Below are 17,715 nucleotides of genomic sequence, written 5' to 3'. Positions count from 1 at the left end.
AGCTCACGAAAGCTTATGCTCAAATAAATTGGTTAGTCTCTAAGGTGCCACAAGTACTCCTTTTCTTTTTAAGATTTAGAAGATCAGTTTAGGAAAGAATGAAGAAATTACTGGGGAAGAGGAGAAGGTGAGGATAGCCCAATAGTCAGTTTTACAGATGGTTTTGAAAGAGAAGAGAGACAATGTACCAGTTAGAGAACTAGTGTTCTAAGAGGAAGTAAATCTCAAGATGCAAATCCAAGAATGGACTATAATTGGAGCAATAAGACCAGAGGATTCAGAGAACTATAAGGAAGGAGAAGGGGAAAGGGTAAAATTGAGAGCAACAACATGATTATGTAGAACCATCAGCAGAGGGAAAAGGAAGCTGAATTTCCTTTCTGTTCACTTGTTGCTTTATGGTCTTTAACAATTCTGATGTTTCAGTTAGGGAACATCAGTGATATAATGGAGCATTTTATGTGTAAAAAGGTCTACCAAAAGCAAAAGTGATACTGCAGCTTGTCTGAGCTGCCTCTTACATAAAGCAGCTAAACAGTCCTCCACTGCACTTAGAGAACTATGACAGAAGAGAGAAGCATTACCTTAAAATATAAATAATGGGAATAAATTGGAGGGTGCCTGAAAGGAAATCTCAAATCCATCATGCTAAGTTTTCAAAGGCAAACTTTAAACAAAATGGAGGCAGTTCAAAATATCTATTCATTTTGCTTGTAAGACAGAAATGAATCTCTTATGCCTGTAGGCAGCAGAGAGTAATATGGTTTTTTGGACTGAAAAAGTGCAAACAGAGGATCAGACTGAATAAATGTTAAGATGCCAGGCTCACAAGACCCTTGGGAAACCACTCAAAAACAATATTTCTGAAACATCTCAGGAATAGTGGTTTTTTTATTGTTATTTACACCGCAGAGTGCATGCTGTTAACACCAGAAGGGTGTATGTGTGTGTGTTAAAGAATGGGTGTGGGAGGGGAAAAAGGAATATTTACATTGGAATTCAAAAGAGATCTGAATGGATCCAGGCACCTAACAGCATGGGGCAAAAAATCAGCTAATTCAGAAACTTTCATTGGATACAAGCTAGTGTAACTAAGAATAATAACTTCACACTTATATTTTATCTTTCAGAGCTTGCAAAATTTACTCACCCACAGCAAGTAGGAATCTTTTTCAGTGAGTCTCATCAACATGAGCAAAAACTAAGCACTCTTCAACTATAAAATTCCAGTCCATATGATGAGAAGAAAACCTTGCAATATTGAACAGAGTAACTCAATGTAGGAATGTCTTCCTAAATCTGCAGAGACACTCCAGTGCTGCCATGGTTGGTGCAGGGTCGGAAGCACCTACTGCAGATTGGCGTAGGAGTAGTGGCACTTGTACCTCTACTGAAGTCTGTGTATGATGGGACTGGAGTTGAGCAAACATTTTTGACCAATTATTTTTTCAGTGAAAAATACAGATTCGGCAACCAGGAAACATTTCATGATTTTTTGTTGATTTCACCAAATTGTTTTGGTCAGGAAAAAAACAAGCCTCCCTTCGCCCATGAATGTTTCATTTTGATATTTTCAAAACTAAATGTTTCAATTTTTCCATTCAAAGTGACTTAATTTCAAAATTTCCTTTAATTTTATCTTTAAATGTTAAAAAAACGCTAAAAATTAAAATAAAATGTTTTTTTTCTGGTTGGACAAAACTTTTCATTTGACACTAAAAGACATTTTTTTGACTTTCCAATTTACTAAACATTTCAAAAAATGTTGTTTTCAGTTTAACCTGAAATGTTTTTTTTTTCTAATTTTTCAGAATTTCCGGCAAACTGAATAATCTATTATTCATCCAGCCCCGTGCAGCAGGGCCTATGCGGCACTCCACGATCATCCCAGCTCTGTGTGCCATTCTTGTCACCTCAATAGAAGGCTCTATATGTGAGGAGCCTTGGAGCCATCACCTCCATCTCCCCCCTGCATACCCCTCTATGGGATGTCTACATTCACACCAAGCCCTTGCTAAGACTCAGGTTTGAGCCCAAGCTCTCCTCCACACACAAATCAGTCTGACTCAGGTCAGCAAACACTCAGGACCTGGCCCCTAGAATCCTGCTAGAGCAGTGGATCAGAGCTTGAGTCCATTCCTGCTTTTTCAAAAAAAAAAAAAGACTATTGCTTAGATCACTGACCGGCATTGCAAAGAATGCATACAAAGCTCCCTTTCGCGGAGTATGCTGTATATCTGGATAGGCAGGAGCTAAGTGCCACCTATTGCATCATTTAATGGACTAGCTGTTCAGCTGCAACCAAGTACACTCAGCACAGCTGGAGCAGGCATGTGTGTCTTCAAGCTACTCCCTTTAAGGCTCCTTGATCTTAGGGCTAATCCAGGTGCATCTGCACCTGTGACTCCAAGAGGCCATTGTAGAACAAGAATCTGGGCCAAGGATCTAGTTCCCATGTGTGCAGCTCCCACTAGTGGCATTAAAAGAAGGTAAAATAGTTTGTTTAAAGAGTCATTTGCTTGTCTGAATTTACTAGGAGTGCAACTTTTAAATTAAGAACATCAAGCAGACCTTCAGTTTCTTAGAGGATATCCAACGGTAATACACAGAAAACAATTCCAATTTTTTTTTTGTTATTTTAGATTTAATTCTGCTAAAATTTCTACATTTCCAAATATTCTGCATGATTTGGTTTGCCTGGGCTGATGGTGGTGTGGTTGAGATTCCTGCACAGAAGTAAGCAAAGAATGAGGTGCCGAGTGACCAAAAATTTATATTAAGTGTTGATATGGTGTGCAGGGGATCCAGGTTATATAAATAATGTTACTCAATTTTCCTCTGGCTGCTGTTTAGTTGTCACTGTTTATCCATATTAACACTGTTCGAAGTGTATAAATCTGAAGTTAAAAAAGTTTAAATATGAATGATGTCTCACACTGAGCCCTAAATTACGCTCAATTCACATACACTCTTTTAAATGAGTATACTGAAGAGTTGAAAGCAAGGTTTATTGAATGGGTTTGATTTGTAAAACCATTCACCCTTCATCTGATCCAAAATGCTTCAGCAAAGATTTGGTGTTAGGCACCTTAGGAGGCATTTCTAAAGTTGAGGAAAGTAACCTACTGCTTTTAAAAACAATTGCAAATACTTACAAATGTGTCAGAAAGCTTGTACACATGTCACAGGATGTTTAGTGTCATCGACTTAAATAGGACATAGGCATACAGGCATTCTTGAGTTTTGTTCTGCAGGAGAGTTGCAAAACTCATTAAATATAATAAGCTCCACAGTGAGTAAGGCAAGATCTCATTGTAATTTAATGAGCAATAATTAGCATTCGGATGGCCCTATGAAGTGAAACTCATTGCAGTTCTGAGAATGCGATACACTTTTTTCTTTTTTTTCCCCCTTTTTTTTTTTTTTTTTTTTTTAAGGTGGATGAAAACCTTTCTAGTTTCAGTTTAAAACTAGAAAATGTGGGATTGGGTTTTGACCAAACACACCACAGTTATTTATCAATCCAGGCCAATCTGACTCCAGTTGCAAATCGGTCCATTATTAGATTCTGGAACTTGGTATTCACCTGAACTCACCTTAGTGTAACAAAGCTCAAGTTTATTGGCCATCCAGGCACACGACAAACCCTACACATTCACCCAGGCTTTCTTCTGCTCTGGTTGCTTAAGGGATATTTGTATGGCTGCCAAATTTATGGGTTGACCCTGTAGACAACTGGTTTTCAGAGTCATTTTCAAGGATATCCCCTCTGATTGGCTGTCCTTCCCTACTCCTCCATCTCCTGGGTAAAGAGAGCCAATGAGAGCAACTCCAAACACTGCAGAATTTTCTTATCCCTCAGCACATGAAGCAGGCAGTGCTCCCTCCCACCCTCCAGCCCCTCTTAAAGGACCAGGATTGCCCCAAGGAGCTCAGCCTTCCTCTTCTTCATCTGGGTTGCCATCGCCCAGTTCTGCCCCCTCCCTGGCCTAGCATGATTGAGGAAAGTCAGGGAAATAAAGGAATTCCCTCTTGATCGCCACACACTGGGTGGAGGGGGATGGGGCAGGAAGATGCCCCAACCCAGTGACCTCACCCAAACTCAGGATAGGAATGAGGGAGCAGATCAGATGGGGAAGAAGCAGAAGCCCAGAACAGAGGAGGACATCAGGAGCAGGAGCAGAATCTGAACAGGTGTGGTTGGGAGGTACAATCGGTGCTGGGCTGTGTGGGGAAGAGGGGAATTCACTAATTCATGGGGAGACACCATTTTTGGACCATTATACCCATAATACAGTGTAAATGCTTTTTATGAATTTATTTATTGCAATTTTTTTTCTTAGTTTTCAGAAACCATTTCCTACCCTCATCTTTTCTTTCATTTCCCCGTTGTTTTCCCCCTTTTCCAGTGCTCACCAAAAAGAAAGGGTGAGAGAGAAAATGGGGAAATTAATATTTTTTTAAAAAATAATTTAAAATGCTGGGCTTTTTGAGTGAAACAAAAATAGAAAAATGGCCAAGGTTATTCAATGAAATGGTTGTAAGACGTTTTTTAACTTGGGCAAAACAATGTATTTTCCCCAAATCTCATTCTCTGAAACAGATGAATCCTTTTTTGCAGAATCTTAAAAAACAGCCACAAATAAATAAACAAATAAATGAAGGCAGACACACAACATAGTATTTTTCAAAATGGTTGCAACTTGACAAAGTTATCAGGAACTGAGAACAGAGAGTCTCAAAGGAAAGTGCCAGGCGACTTTAAGTATAACTAATGTATAACATAAGCATGACATCTTTAAAGATTATCTTTGTTCCTGGAGACTCCAGGCTAATCCTGGATGGTTGGCAACCCTAAACATAACAGAGTAGGGATATAAATCTCTATTAAATTGCATAGGACTTTTCCATAATAGAAGGAAAACATCAAGGAAGTTTTAATGGTAACAAAAATACCTGTCAAAGGTCAGTAGTATTAAAAGCATTCCACAGCTGAACGGTATCGGGGTTAGCAGTACTGTATAAAACAGCTTAGTGACAGCTGTGAAAGTAATGCGTCAAGGTGAGGGAGAGAGAGGGAGAATATGGATTTATAATCTGGAAGAATCCCATGGACAAAATCCATTATATGATTATTTCCATTATACATCGAGCTAAGAAAGTTGTCAGTCTGAGATCCTTCTTTTTTTGCCCTTTTTTTAAATGTGTTGGAATACATTTGTTGGGACAAGGAGTAAAATGTGATCGGAATTGCCATGTCTGAATGTTGTATATTACACACATTTGGTTGTCCTCTACCTCCCCACCTCCAAACCTTCTATAAAAGTTTCTTATACAAAGCTGTGTTGGATTCTAAGCCTCAATCCTATTCCCACTGAAGTTCCCGGGGGGGGGGGGGCGGTGACAGATCCAGCCCCCACGTTTTTTTAGTCGCTTTCAAAGAAGGTTTTAGATGTTTTACATTTAAAAAAAAAAACTTTTTAAAATGTAGCTTTTAAAAGGAGCTCATCTCATGTCACTGCAGAAGACATTGCTAACTGAATTGGTTTATTTTACACCTTGTACCATACAAATACAAAAATATGTTCACATCACTTTAAGCTGAATAGGTGAGATAATAACTCTCAGCTGAATATCTCTAAACTGAATACAAGAAATCTTGTTTTAATTAATTACAAATGCATTTATTTAGAGTATGTCCTCTTCATCAGCAAAGTGTGTGAAAATTACATATAACAAATGATGTGTAGCTTTTCTGTGACTTCAGTAATAAGGCCTTTTATTAGCAAGAACAAAATTTGAAACATAAAAGAAGTAATGATTCAGGATTTTAACCCAGCTATAAATTACAGTTTTTTTCTTTATTTTTAAATATTGGCACTTTCCTCAGTCAGATAACATGCTCTGGTGCTGCTCATGTGCCCTAGTTTATTTCACCTTTCCTGAAAGCCAAGATTTTATACTTAGAAGAGTCAGCACTTCCATAGTGCTAATGCCATATATCAATGTTAAAAATACCTTCTTAGAATCAAATGAAATCTCTCTCACTACAGGACAAGCCATAGTAGCCAGCTTTCTTTCAGCAGCATACTCACTCTACACACACACACACACACACACACACACACAAACTGAAAGAACGTCAATCAGTGTGACTGCTACCTAGATATTCCTGTTATATTTAACAAGAAATGTTAAAACAAAACAAAAATAGTTCATCCAAGCATAATCAACTTTTTCATGCTCCTCCGGCAAAATTGGATCCATTGTTATGGATAAAATGTATTTATAAACACACAACCTAGTCTTCTGCACCAGCTGGAATGTCCCCCATTTTAAAAAAGTCACAGGGAATGAGAGAATTAAACCACATGGGTTCACATTCTGCATTCACACGCATGTAGCCACACTGAAAGAGTTACTTGAATGCAGTGAAAGACAGAATTTCACCCAGTAAGGAAAGCTGAACACAGAAGCAAACTTATTTCTACAACTAGAATTAAAATGTCAAAACAGCCCATGCACTCTAAATAGCCACAGGAATTGAGTGGTGAAAAAAATCTTTGCTCATCATTAGTCTGATATTTAATTGTTTTAATTCCCCCCCCCTCAAATTTTCTTCCAGATTCCTGATTCAACCCTGAGGATGTATCCATTATTCCCTGCTTTAACCTTCATTGCCCTATATTGTGACCACAATTCTTTCAGCTTAGGAGATCTGAAAGCAACATTTATTTTTTCAAAGTTAAAAAATCCCCTTCATGGCTACAAGTGCTATTCCATTATCAACCAGTGGGATCGCTATTGTGAAACATAAGATATGCACTGTCACTTCGGGCAAAGAATTTCAATTCATAGTTCTCTCAATCTTTGCAAGGAGGAAAAGACTTGAGTGATACAAGATTCGAATTCAGGTCTCCTGCATTGCATTATATAACATTACCGCTAGGTTAAGTGATCCAGTCATTTATTTAGTTATTTAGATAAAATCATTTAGTGTAATTGTGAAAAAGAAAGTTTCCATCTCTGAAAATAAACATATTGGCCTTATTTAAACATTCTAAGAAAGATCATTATTCAGCTACACGCTGTGAGCAGTACCTTATAAATGTGTTTACTAGTAACAAACACTCTATTCTTAGTGTCATTATTATTGCATTTTTTAAAAGCTGATACTCTCTTTTCCCTCACCCCCCAACATATTTTCAGTTAAAGCATGAGTATATTAATAATCATTCATTGTGAAATGATACACCCGTGAAAAATCACTAGTGACCTGGCAAAATGAAAACATATAACCCTCTAATAGGAACACTGCCTAGAGAAAATCCCCTCTCTCTTTTTCCTATGTTGCAACTGCCTAGTAGAGTAATGGACATAAAGCAGAGACTGAATTTATAAGATCCAGATAATATGGGTGAAATTGTCAGTCAAATGAAGTAGCAAAAGGCATGGAAGAAACTCAAATCCTGTAGTTATAATTAACTGGGCATTGGAAACGCTACAAACTACAGTTAACATCTCCCAACTAGCTCAGTTTTGTTTGAAACTATCACAACAGAAAATCCGCAACCTTTTCTTGTCCCCTGCTTGCCGATTTGCTTTAAAATTTGATAAAAGTAATGATGCTTCTGTTTTCTATCCAAAAATATCTAAGTGCTCTAAAAACATTAATTAATTCACAGATAAAAATGTACTTAACCTGGAGTTAAAGTTGAAGTAAAGACATAAATATGTTTCATCATATCTTTCAAGAATATCTGTGTTTGGAAAAAGCAAATAACTATCAAAAAGCCAGAGATTAGCAGTTAAGGTTGTGCTTCTTAAACAAGACTTTAATTTTCATGCAATAGCAGCAGCAACCTTAACTCTGCCTAATAGAGGCAAAACAACCAAAAATTCTAGTTTATATAATTCCAGCAAAAATGTACATGTCAGTATAACTAATCCAATGCATTATCTTTGGAGGTCTCAATCATTTTTATATCCATTTTCATAACACTAAGCTTGAAGACATGCAAGGGTTGCTACATCGTACATCAATTAACTAATAAATTACAGTATCAACTTGCTTCATGTTACATTTGCAATATTAATTATTATTTTCTTTGCACTTTTTAAAGCTTTAAGTTAACAGAACATTAATTTCCTTGTTAATCTTCTGCTCTACCACCGGTTAGGGTGACCAGGTGTCCAGTTTTTGACCGGAACATCAGGTCGAAAAGGGATCCTGGCAACTCTGGTCAGCACCACCGACTGGGCAGTTGAAAGCCCGCTCATCAGCACTGTGGAGCTAAGCAGGTTAGTGCCTACCTGTCCTAGGGCACTGTGCTGCGCCCTGGAAGTGGCCATCAGGTCCATCTCATAGGTGGGGGTGGGCCATGGGGCTCTGCTGGCTACCTGAGCACCGGCTCCGCACTCCCATTGGCTGGTTCACGGCCAACAGAGGCTGGGAGGGGCGGTGCCTGCGGGCGAGAGCAGCACATGCCACGGAGCCTCTTCCCCGCCCCACCTAGGAGCCAGACCTGCTGGTTGCTTCTGGGGCACAGCACAGAGCCAGGACAGGCAGGCAGCCTGCCTTAGCCCCGCTGTGCTTCTGACCAGGAGCCGCCCAAGGTAAGCCCGCACCCCAACCCTGAACCCCAACCCCCTGCCCCAGGCCTGAGCCCTCCTCCCCAAGCTGGAACCCCCTCCTGCACCCCAAACCCCTCATTCCTGGCCATACCCCAGAGCCTGCACCTCCATTTCGAGCCCTCACCCCCTCCTGCAGCCCAACCCCCTGCCCCAGCCCACTGAAAGTGAGTAAGGGTGAGGGAGAGTGAGCCACTAAGGGAGGGGGAATGTAGTGAGTAGGGGGGGAGCCTCATGAAGGGGTGGGGCTAGGCGTTCAGTTTTGTGCAATTATCAAATTGGCAACCCTACCACCAGCACATCATACTTTTCATTTCCATACTTTGACATTTCCTCTCACTCTGCTTCTCCCCTCTTTCCTTTTCCACTGCTTTCCTGCTCTACTGGCAACATCCCCTCAATCTTCAAGATCTCCTTCCTCTCCCTCTCACATATACACTTGCTGCAGACCTCTCAAGAGACAAAAGTAGTAAGCACATTAGCAGATTCACATGATGAAGATACTGAGGCTAGCAGTCAAGTGGGGTGGGAGGCATTCCCCCTGCAGTCACTGATTAAAGAAATTATTGCAATTAATGTAATTTTAATGGTCTCCAACTCTGTTCCCATGCTAAGATCTTGCAAAAAAAATTAAGAATTATTTTCTAACTGTGGAGTCACTTTTTTGTGAGCGTGTGTCTTAATTTACCATGAGCTTGTCTGATTAACTCCAGGCTTAAGCACACATTGTCCTTTCTCCATTGAAAAGCCTATCTAGCAATTGCTTTATGCACTGAGGCTGAGGCCTGTCTCTGCAAGAAAAAAAGTTTCGACACACTTTTTGGCGGGGGCGGGGGGAATTAAGCTTTGTACTTTCTCAAATAGTCAGTCAGTGCCCTATTTTAAACTTTTTGAAACCAACAATCTATTGAAATATTCCTAATTAGAAGGTTAAACTCTTTTACAATTTAATTGTAATCAACTAATCTTTGGTCATGTTAACTACTCTTCAGTGAGGGGAATACAGGAAACTATGTTTTCTCTTTCTTGCTTTGTCCCAAAGGTGGCAAAAAAATACATTTTTAGTGTTTTGGGGGAATTCTACCAATTTTGGGTCCCATAGTCCTTCATTTGGTAGAAGTGGAGGGTAAAATTGGGTGTATAATGGAAACTCATTTGCAACCTTAACTTTGAAACTGCTTGCACTCCATAATTAAGCATCAGGGAATCCCTATACAATTTACATATTATTCATATTCATTTTATAGATGAAGAAACTAAGGCATAGGAAGATTAAGGACAATAATAAGGATAAATACAAAGTACTACACTTGGGAAGGAACAATCAATTGCACAAATGCAAAATGGGAAAGGACTGCCTTTGAAGAAGTACTGCAGAAAAGGATCTGGGTGTTACAGTGGATCACAAACTAAATGTGAGACAACAATGTCATATTGTTAAAAAAATGCAGAAGTCATTCTAGACTGTATTAGCAAGAGAGTTATAATTCTTCCACTCTAGTCAGCACTTATATGGCCTCAACTAGAGTATCATGTCCCATTCTGTGCACCACATTTTGGGAAAGATGTGGACAAATTGGAGAAAGTCCAGAGGCAAACAACAAATTGATTAAAGACCTAGAAAACATGGTCTTCGAGGAAAGATGGAAAATAATGGGTTTGTTTAGTCTGGAGCAGAGAAGACTGAGGGAAGACATGATGATAATCTTCAAGTACATGAAAGATTGTTATAAAGAAGAGAGTGATAAAATGTCCTTTACCACTCAGGACAGAACAGGTAATTGGATTACATTGCAGCAAGGGAGCTTTAGGTTGGACATTAGTAAAAGCTTCCTAACTGTAAAAGTAGTTAAGCACCGTAACAAATTACCTAAGAAGCTTGTGGACTCTCCATCATTAGAGGCTTATAAGAACAGGTTAGACAAACACCTGTTAGGGAGAGTCTCTCGATAATACTCAATCCTGCCTCAGTGCAGGGGACTTGACTAGATGACCTACTAAGGTCTGTTCCAGTCCTAAATTTCTATCATTCTATGACCATGTGACTTCCCAAGTTCACATAGCAAATCGTTTGCAGAATCTGGAACAGAATCCAAGAGTCCTGATTTAGTGTTATCACTAGACCATACTCCCTTTCCTTTAAGCTCCGACATTGCTGACCCATAACATGTGTGTTCCACTGAAATCTCAAACCAAATTCTAGCTGTTTTTTTTATACATTGGATTATGTAAATTACCATATGCACTACCATTTCCTTTGAATCATTTCTGTATATCACATAGTGGGTGTCCAACACCATGAACAGAATATATTTTATTGATTTGCTTGTTACCTCTTCCCACCACCCCTTTGTTTCTTGTCACTCTCCACCCCCATGTTCAGTACACTTAAGAATGCTGTGCCACAGTGTGTGTGTCGTCATAGCTAATCTAGTGTAGGCCTTCTTGCTGTTAGAGAGAGAGAGAGAGTGAGCGCTTATTGGTACCTCTTCAGTTTGATGTGGTCTGTTCAGAACATTGATCATGCCCACTAAGTTCAATGCCACAACCACATTAACAGAATACTAATTCTTAATCCAAGTAAGATTTTAGGGAACCAGAGCATACCTTTGCATGTCCATTAAACCCTATTCATTGGACTCTGAAGGAGGTTAAATATTACAAACAGCTGAAGTTCAAAACCACCTGTTCGACCAGTCCAATTTTTAAATTAATTTCTTTTTATTTTTGTTTATAAATTCACAATTGTCACTAAAACCAGTAAATAACTTTAAAATCAGGAGAAAAGAATAGGATAGGAAAAATGTCAATGTATATATATTTTTTAAAAATCCTTTTCTAATGCAGACTGTCTCCCAAACTACACTAAGTTAGGCAAATTGACTATATACTGCAGCTGAGTCAGTAATAGTACACACACATTTTTGGCACACACACACACACACACACTTCATTTTGGACTCGACAGTAAACTGCTCAAGACAGAGTCACAGCATAATTCTAGTTCAGGGACTAAAGAATATTGTATGAAATTGCTGAGGAAATTAATATGGGTAGAATGTAATTACCCAAATTGGCATTTTGCCAGAATACCAGCCTCAGCACTCCTACTCTTCTGAAGTCCCAAAGGATCTTTAACATCTGCAAGTGATCAGGAGTTTTATTCTGTCTGTGATCTATAAGGTGGCACCATCTCCAGCAGCACAGTGCCCCCTAACACCATGCTGGTGCACTGGATCAATGTTTGTTACCTATACATATGTTCCTGCTCATGGTTTTTTGATGGCTTTCACAGCAGAAATGAAACAAGAAGTGTGTCATTAGTGCTAGTCAGCAAGATCCCTGGTGATTTTAACCAGTCAGGAAGCATAAAAATATTCTACCAGACACAATGCTTTATATAATTAGATCCACCATGTGGAATGGGAACCATATCTTGACTTGAAATCCTATAACATATTTACTTAATTCATATCCAAGAAAAGTGTGAGTTAATTATTCTAGGTGATATTTTAAGGTGGTAAATACCAACAGGGTAAATTACCTTTGGATATAGTCAGGTTATTTTTTCTAAATGTGTCATTTTCCCTACCAAGATGGACTCTATGCCAAACACACATTAAAATCTTACACTAGTTTAATATCTCCCCTGAAGACATGTGTTTACTACCATAAAGGAGAAGAACAATTACTGCAAAAGGAAAGCTACACTGTGTTTTCAGACAATCGTATTTGATTGACTGCAGCATAGAAAATAAAGCTTTGGAAAGACCGCAGCTATGTTTAGAGTTCTGGATGAAGAAAAAAATCTGTACCTTAAATAAAAAGTCAGTGATGCTATCACCTGAGCTAACTGAAGTCCATGCTCATTTTACCTTTCCTTTTCACCACTTTCCTCTGAGCAAGAGAAAACTGATGGGGCATCACTGCTCTTTTAGTTGGATATATCCCAAGTCCCAATTTAGCCCACAAAGTACTTATAAAAAAAGTATACATACTATACTACAAAGTCTGACTCCAAAACACATTACTATTTTTTACACGTGTGACAAGTAAGTAGCTTCCCCACCCTCTTGCCCTCTGTCAGTGGTGTCACTCATGCAGACAAACAAAGTTGCACATGAACACACTGGTTCAATGCCACCTTGTTTTCAGAATACACGTTAGTGAAGTCATATTGATGAACTCCTTTCTTGCTAAAACCCTCAATTCCAAACCCTGCGGAAGTTCAACTGGCAAAACCATTGAGTGAGCTAAAGTAATGCTGAATCATATATTATTTTTTGTCCATTAGCATAAGTGGTGTAGGGGTGGGAAGGGGAAATGAAGGGAGGTCTCATTTCTGGCTGTGCATTGTTTACAGTGCCCTTTACAAGTACTAAAAGTTTAGGCACTGCTTAAGCTTTAACAAGCAGCTACAGCTAAAACCATGACAAGAGCTCTGTTCTACTGCAATTTCAGTGCTCAGATATCATGTAATGTTACAGGTACTGGAAAGACTGATTAAAAATCACTGTTCAAATATCAAATGTAATGTTCCTGCTATACAATCTTACAGGGTTTGCCTTTTAATATATATTTAGGTACATATATAAATGAGATCTGATCTAAATCATCTGAATGTGATCACCATTAAAATGCATCTGCACATTATTCTCACAAGTTATACAGCAGAAATGTAGGTATTGTTCAGACATTCACAGATAAATGCACACAGAGAACACAGCTATATTTTTATGCTTATATTTTGTAGGTTGCACTGCAATATTCTTGGATAAGCAAACACAATTCTAAAATATCACAAGGGTATGGCTTACACATTAGAGTTAACTTTAAAATAAGCATATTATAGGCTGTGGATCCACTGCTACAGTAATAGTTCACAAAATATTGTTGACACTGGTTAGAAGACTGTGTTAGCAGCACCATAGTCCAGAAATATTAATGTTGCTACATATTAAAGTGTCATTTTATTTAAGCCTTACCTTGGCTGACTTGCCCTAACTGGTGACAAGGAACTTAATTTATAAGAAGCAAATGGGGACTTTTCTCAGTGCTCGCAGCACAGCTGCTCCCAGTCCTCAGAGAGGCACACGACTCCAGCTCTGTGTACCTCCAAACCTCTCAGCTCATATGCTCTGCTTCTGCAGCTCATGAGAGCTTCTCTGATTGGCTGGCATTGCCTGTCTGCCTGATCCTCTCCCTCTCTCTCTCCTTTTTGCCCCCTTGTTTTTCTTTCTTAAGCACTTCAGGGCTGTGCAAATTCTAGAGCACACAGTGTTGGTCCCCCTTTAGCCCTTTCAGCAAAGTCATCTTGCATGAAACAAAGAAAATGTATATCTTAGCTCAGCATCAGCATCACTGCAAAAAAAGCACCCTTTGGTACTAGAGCTCTGGAAAAAATAACAGCTCTGTGGCAGTTAGCCCATAAATTCAGTGCAGGAGAGGGAGGGGAGCAGCAGAAAGAAGGGGCTTGGCTGTCGGATGGATTGGGAGTGCACAGAAGGAGTATACAAGGGAAAGCACGCAGTAAGGCATTGGTTGGTAACCTGGTAATAAATTTTCATATTTCGGTGCAAAGTCGTCACAGCCAGCTAAACATTCAACTGCTGGCTCATTCATCAATGATCCACGCGATCTGATGGTGGCTGAGAGATTCAGTTTGAGTGATGTCCTTTAGTGCCTTCTTCCAGCCTAGCCAGGGCACAGATAGCTCACCCCCCACCAGGTCAGCCCTATGTATTTAAAGAAGAATAGATATTGATTTTCTGCCCTTCATCCCCTCCTTTACATTATTCTACTATAAACTGAAACTCTGTAGTTATTTTGTTGCCTCAGACAGCTGTGTGTCAGGACACACTGGCTTAATGAAAAATTTATTCCAGAATCCATGTCTTCTTTAACACCTTCACTTCAAACAAATCACTCCATACCTATCCACCCCAAGATAAATAGCATTGGCTTAATCCAGGTTTTAGATAACGGAGTAAACAAGTGCCAGATGCTGCTTACCCAACCTGCTGTGGGCAATCCATAAGAAATGTAATTACCATATAAGTGGCAACTCTGGCACACAGACTGTTGGCAGTCAGAGATCCTGTCTTTAGCCTCTGGGTAGCAGCATGAACTGGGATGGGTGGACAGATGAAACTGAACATGCTGAAGTTACACAAGGAGGAATAATAGGAGAGAAAAATATATCTCATAATGAAACAAAAAATGGAGATGCTCGAGACTGGGTAAAGGAGAGATGGCATGAGAAATTCTACAATTTAATGTAATTGGACTAAACGCCGATATCCTGAATTAGATGCAGAGAGCAGAATTGTGTCCAGCGAACAGTTAGACATCCAAGAGGATAAAATCTGGTGCTGGGTCTTCAGCATTTTTCCAACGTAAACACCATTAGCTTCCTTGGGATACACATTTTAAAAGATGTGTGCAACTTGTGGAGGAATGTTGAAGCCAGGGAGTTAGAAGTTTGGATTTGGGAAATCTAAACTCTCAGCAGGAAGTGAAACAGAAACTGTTTCCATCTGCTATGTGTGTGTCCTCTGGCTTGCAAGAGCAACACACATGAATCGATGCTTTAGTGTTCAGTATTTCTGCATGCCCTCTCTCATGCAGCTTCTGTTCTGAACGAACTAGGTTTTGTATATCTCTAGATTCAGATTTTTTGTTTTTAATTCAGCTCTTTTTGTTGTTGCTGTTACCTCAGGAATAACTTTCAAATCTCCCCCATCAGGAAGGGGTAGGAGTGAGTGCATGTGTGTGAAAAAACACAAAGCAAAGCACAACAAAATAAACAAACAAAACTTTTTACTCTTTAATGGGTGATACAGCTTCATTTAAAAAAAATCACACTAAGACATTCTCTAGAGATGCCCTACTTGGTATATTTCACTGCCTCTAGTGAAAAGAGACAATGTTTGCTTGCCTGTCTGCCTCTGAAGCATTTTTTGAGATGCCACCAATATGCAACCCAGGGACAGACAAAAACAAAATTGTAAGTCTTTCCTGGTGGTTTTCATTGGCTAAGACAGTACTAAGCACATCCACTGGACATTCATAATGCAAGTCAACAGGCATTTGCTACTCTACTGTGTAGTAAACTAGGATGACATGCAGAAGGGACTATTGATAATTCCAAAGAGCAGTATACAAATTCCATAAAGGAGTTTACAAGTTGAGGATCTCTGTTTTCTGACATTATACAGACTTCTCTCAGGAAACATCAATGTAAAAAGTTTACAGGGAGCACGACAAGATGCATTGGTATAAAATGATTAGAAATGTTCTGAACATTTTGGAATTATTAGAGGGGCTCATGGGAGTAAAGAGACAATCAGAAAAAAGATAAGCCTCAGTATACTGCCTTTCAGACTCTTCTTCCACTCTGGAGTTTATAAGGAGAATCAAAAGGAGCAAATAGCCCGCCGAAATAAAATCAAGTTATTTGTGTGAGGTGATTAAGGTTCTTTATATCAAAAATGATTGCAGAAAAACATATCTATCACTGGAATTTATTACTGCATTAATTTCTGAGACTGAGAGAATGGGCATTGCTGATGCCAAGTTCCTACTTGTATGACTTTGAGCATGTTAGAAGAATCCTTCTATTGAGTGATACATACATAGCTAAGTGATACATACCTACCTATTAATCTAATCCAGAATTCATGCAGGACCTACTACTGAAATGCGAAAGTTAAAATTACTGTCCTGGATTGTGATAATACTATCAGAGGTATTCCCAGGGAAATGTAGGCATATCACATTCAAGTAATTCTATACATAATTTTATCTCAAGAGTCCAGTAGGCTCCTGTACTTTTCAATTCTCAAAAGGTAGAAACTCCTCCTGTAGACTACATTCAGAAAGTTCCTTTTGTGAACTCATGAGATTGTGACAATCATCACAAAAAAACTTGGTTTTTAGTATTTTCCATCATAAGGGCTTGTTATACAGTACTTCTAAGAGTAATGCTGAAATAAATTCTGAAGTAGAACATGCAGCTCTTCACTACAGCACTAATCCTTTCTGTTACATTAAAAAAGAAAACATGCAGTATTTCACCTCTAGGATATTTTTTCTTTATTGTTTAACACGAGGTGGGAAAACTAAGGCCTGCAAGCCGAATCCAGCCCACAAGACATTTTAAGCCAGCCCACGAGCGCCTGTTGGGGAGCCGGGTCGGGGGCCGCACCACGCAGCTTCGTCCCACTCTGGTGCTCCAGCCGAGGCACCGGCTGGGGGAACCGCACCATGCGGCTCAGCCCTGCTCTGACGCTCCAGCCAGACACCAGGTCGGGGGCCGCATCAAGCAGTTCCTGGAAGCCAAGCCATGGCTCCACACTGAGGGTTGGGGGCTGCTCCACACCTAGGAGCCAGAGAAGGGACATGCCACTGCTTCCGAGAGCCACTTGAGGTAAGCGCAACTCTGAGCCTGCACCCCTGAGCCTCTCCCCATGCCCCAACCCCCTGCCCCAGCCCTGATCCCCCTCCCGCTCTCCAAACCCCTTGATACCCGCATGGAGTACCCTCCTGCACCCCAAACCTCTTATCCCCAGCCCCAGCCCAGAGCCCACACCCGCAGCCGGAACTTGCACCCCTTTCCGCATCCCTGCCCTAGGCCTGATCCCCTTCCAAACCCCTCGGTCCCACCCCAGAGCACGCTCCTACACCCCAAACTCCTCATCCCCAGCCCCACCCCAGAGCCCGCACCCCCAAACAGAGCCCTCATCCCCTCCTGCATCCGAACCCCAATTTTGTGAGCATTAATGGCCTGCCGTACAATTTCTATTCCCTGATGTGGCCCTCGGGCCAAAACGTTTGCCCACCCCCGGTTTAACAGATCTAGGTAACCATTTGCAGAATAGTTCTAATTTACCTGGTCTCTCTCTGCTGTCACTTATTATGCGAAATGTATTGATCATCTTGCAGTTCACTGCTGGAGAATAGATCATTCAGCTAATATTCAAACAGTTACAAAAAGACTGACTCTTTCATTAGTAAATAAGGTAATAACAAATCAGGGTCATTTACAGATTGAAAACTGCCAGCACCTCAGGGATGTACAGAGCC

At 40.0% G+C, this 17,715-nt stretch overlaps 1 protein-coding gene across 2 annotated transcripts in view; it reads right to left on the bottom strand.

Annotated features, from left to right (window-relative positions):
• CDH18 (cadherin 18) overlaps positions 1-17,715 on the bottom strand; it is an 849,773-nt gene that overhangs the window by 339,185 nt on the left and 492,873 nt on the right. Inside the window, exon 1 of one of the 2 annotated variants that reach the window (XM_084618629.1) lies at positions 13,617-13,716. The exons of the other annotated variant lie outside the window; for it this stretch is intronic. The gene's annotated coding sequence lies outside the window, so the exon portion shown is untranslated. Of the gene's footprint in view, positions 1-13,616; positions 13,717-17,715 lie in introns of those variants that run through there. 2 annotated transcript variants of the gene reach the window in all.

Source organism: Lepidochelys olivacea, assembly GCF_965140295.1.
Source record: "Lepidochelys olivacea isolate rLepOli2 genome assembly, chromosome: 2".
NCBI classification, from domain to species: domain Eukaryota; kingdom Metazoa; phylum Chordata; order Testudines; family Cheloniidae; genus Lepidochelys; species Lepidochelys olivacea.
The sequence above is the reverse complement of the archived record's forward strand: the minus strand, read 5'-3'. Positions and strand labels throughout refer to the sequence as shown.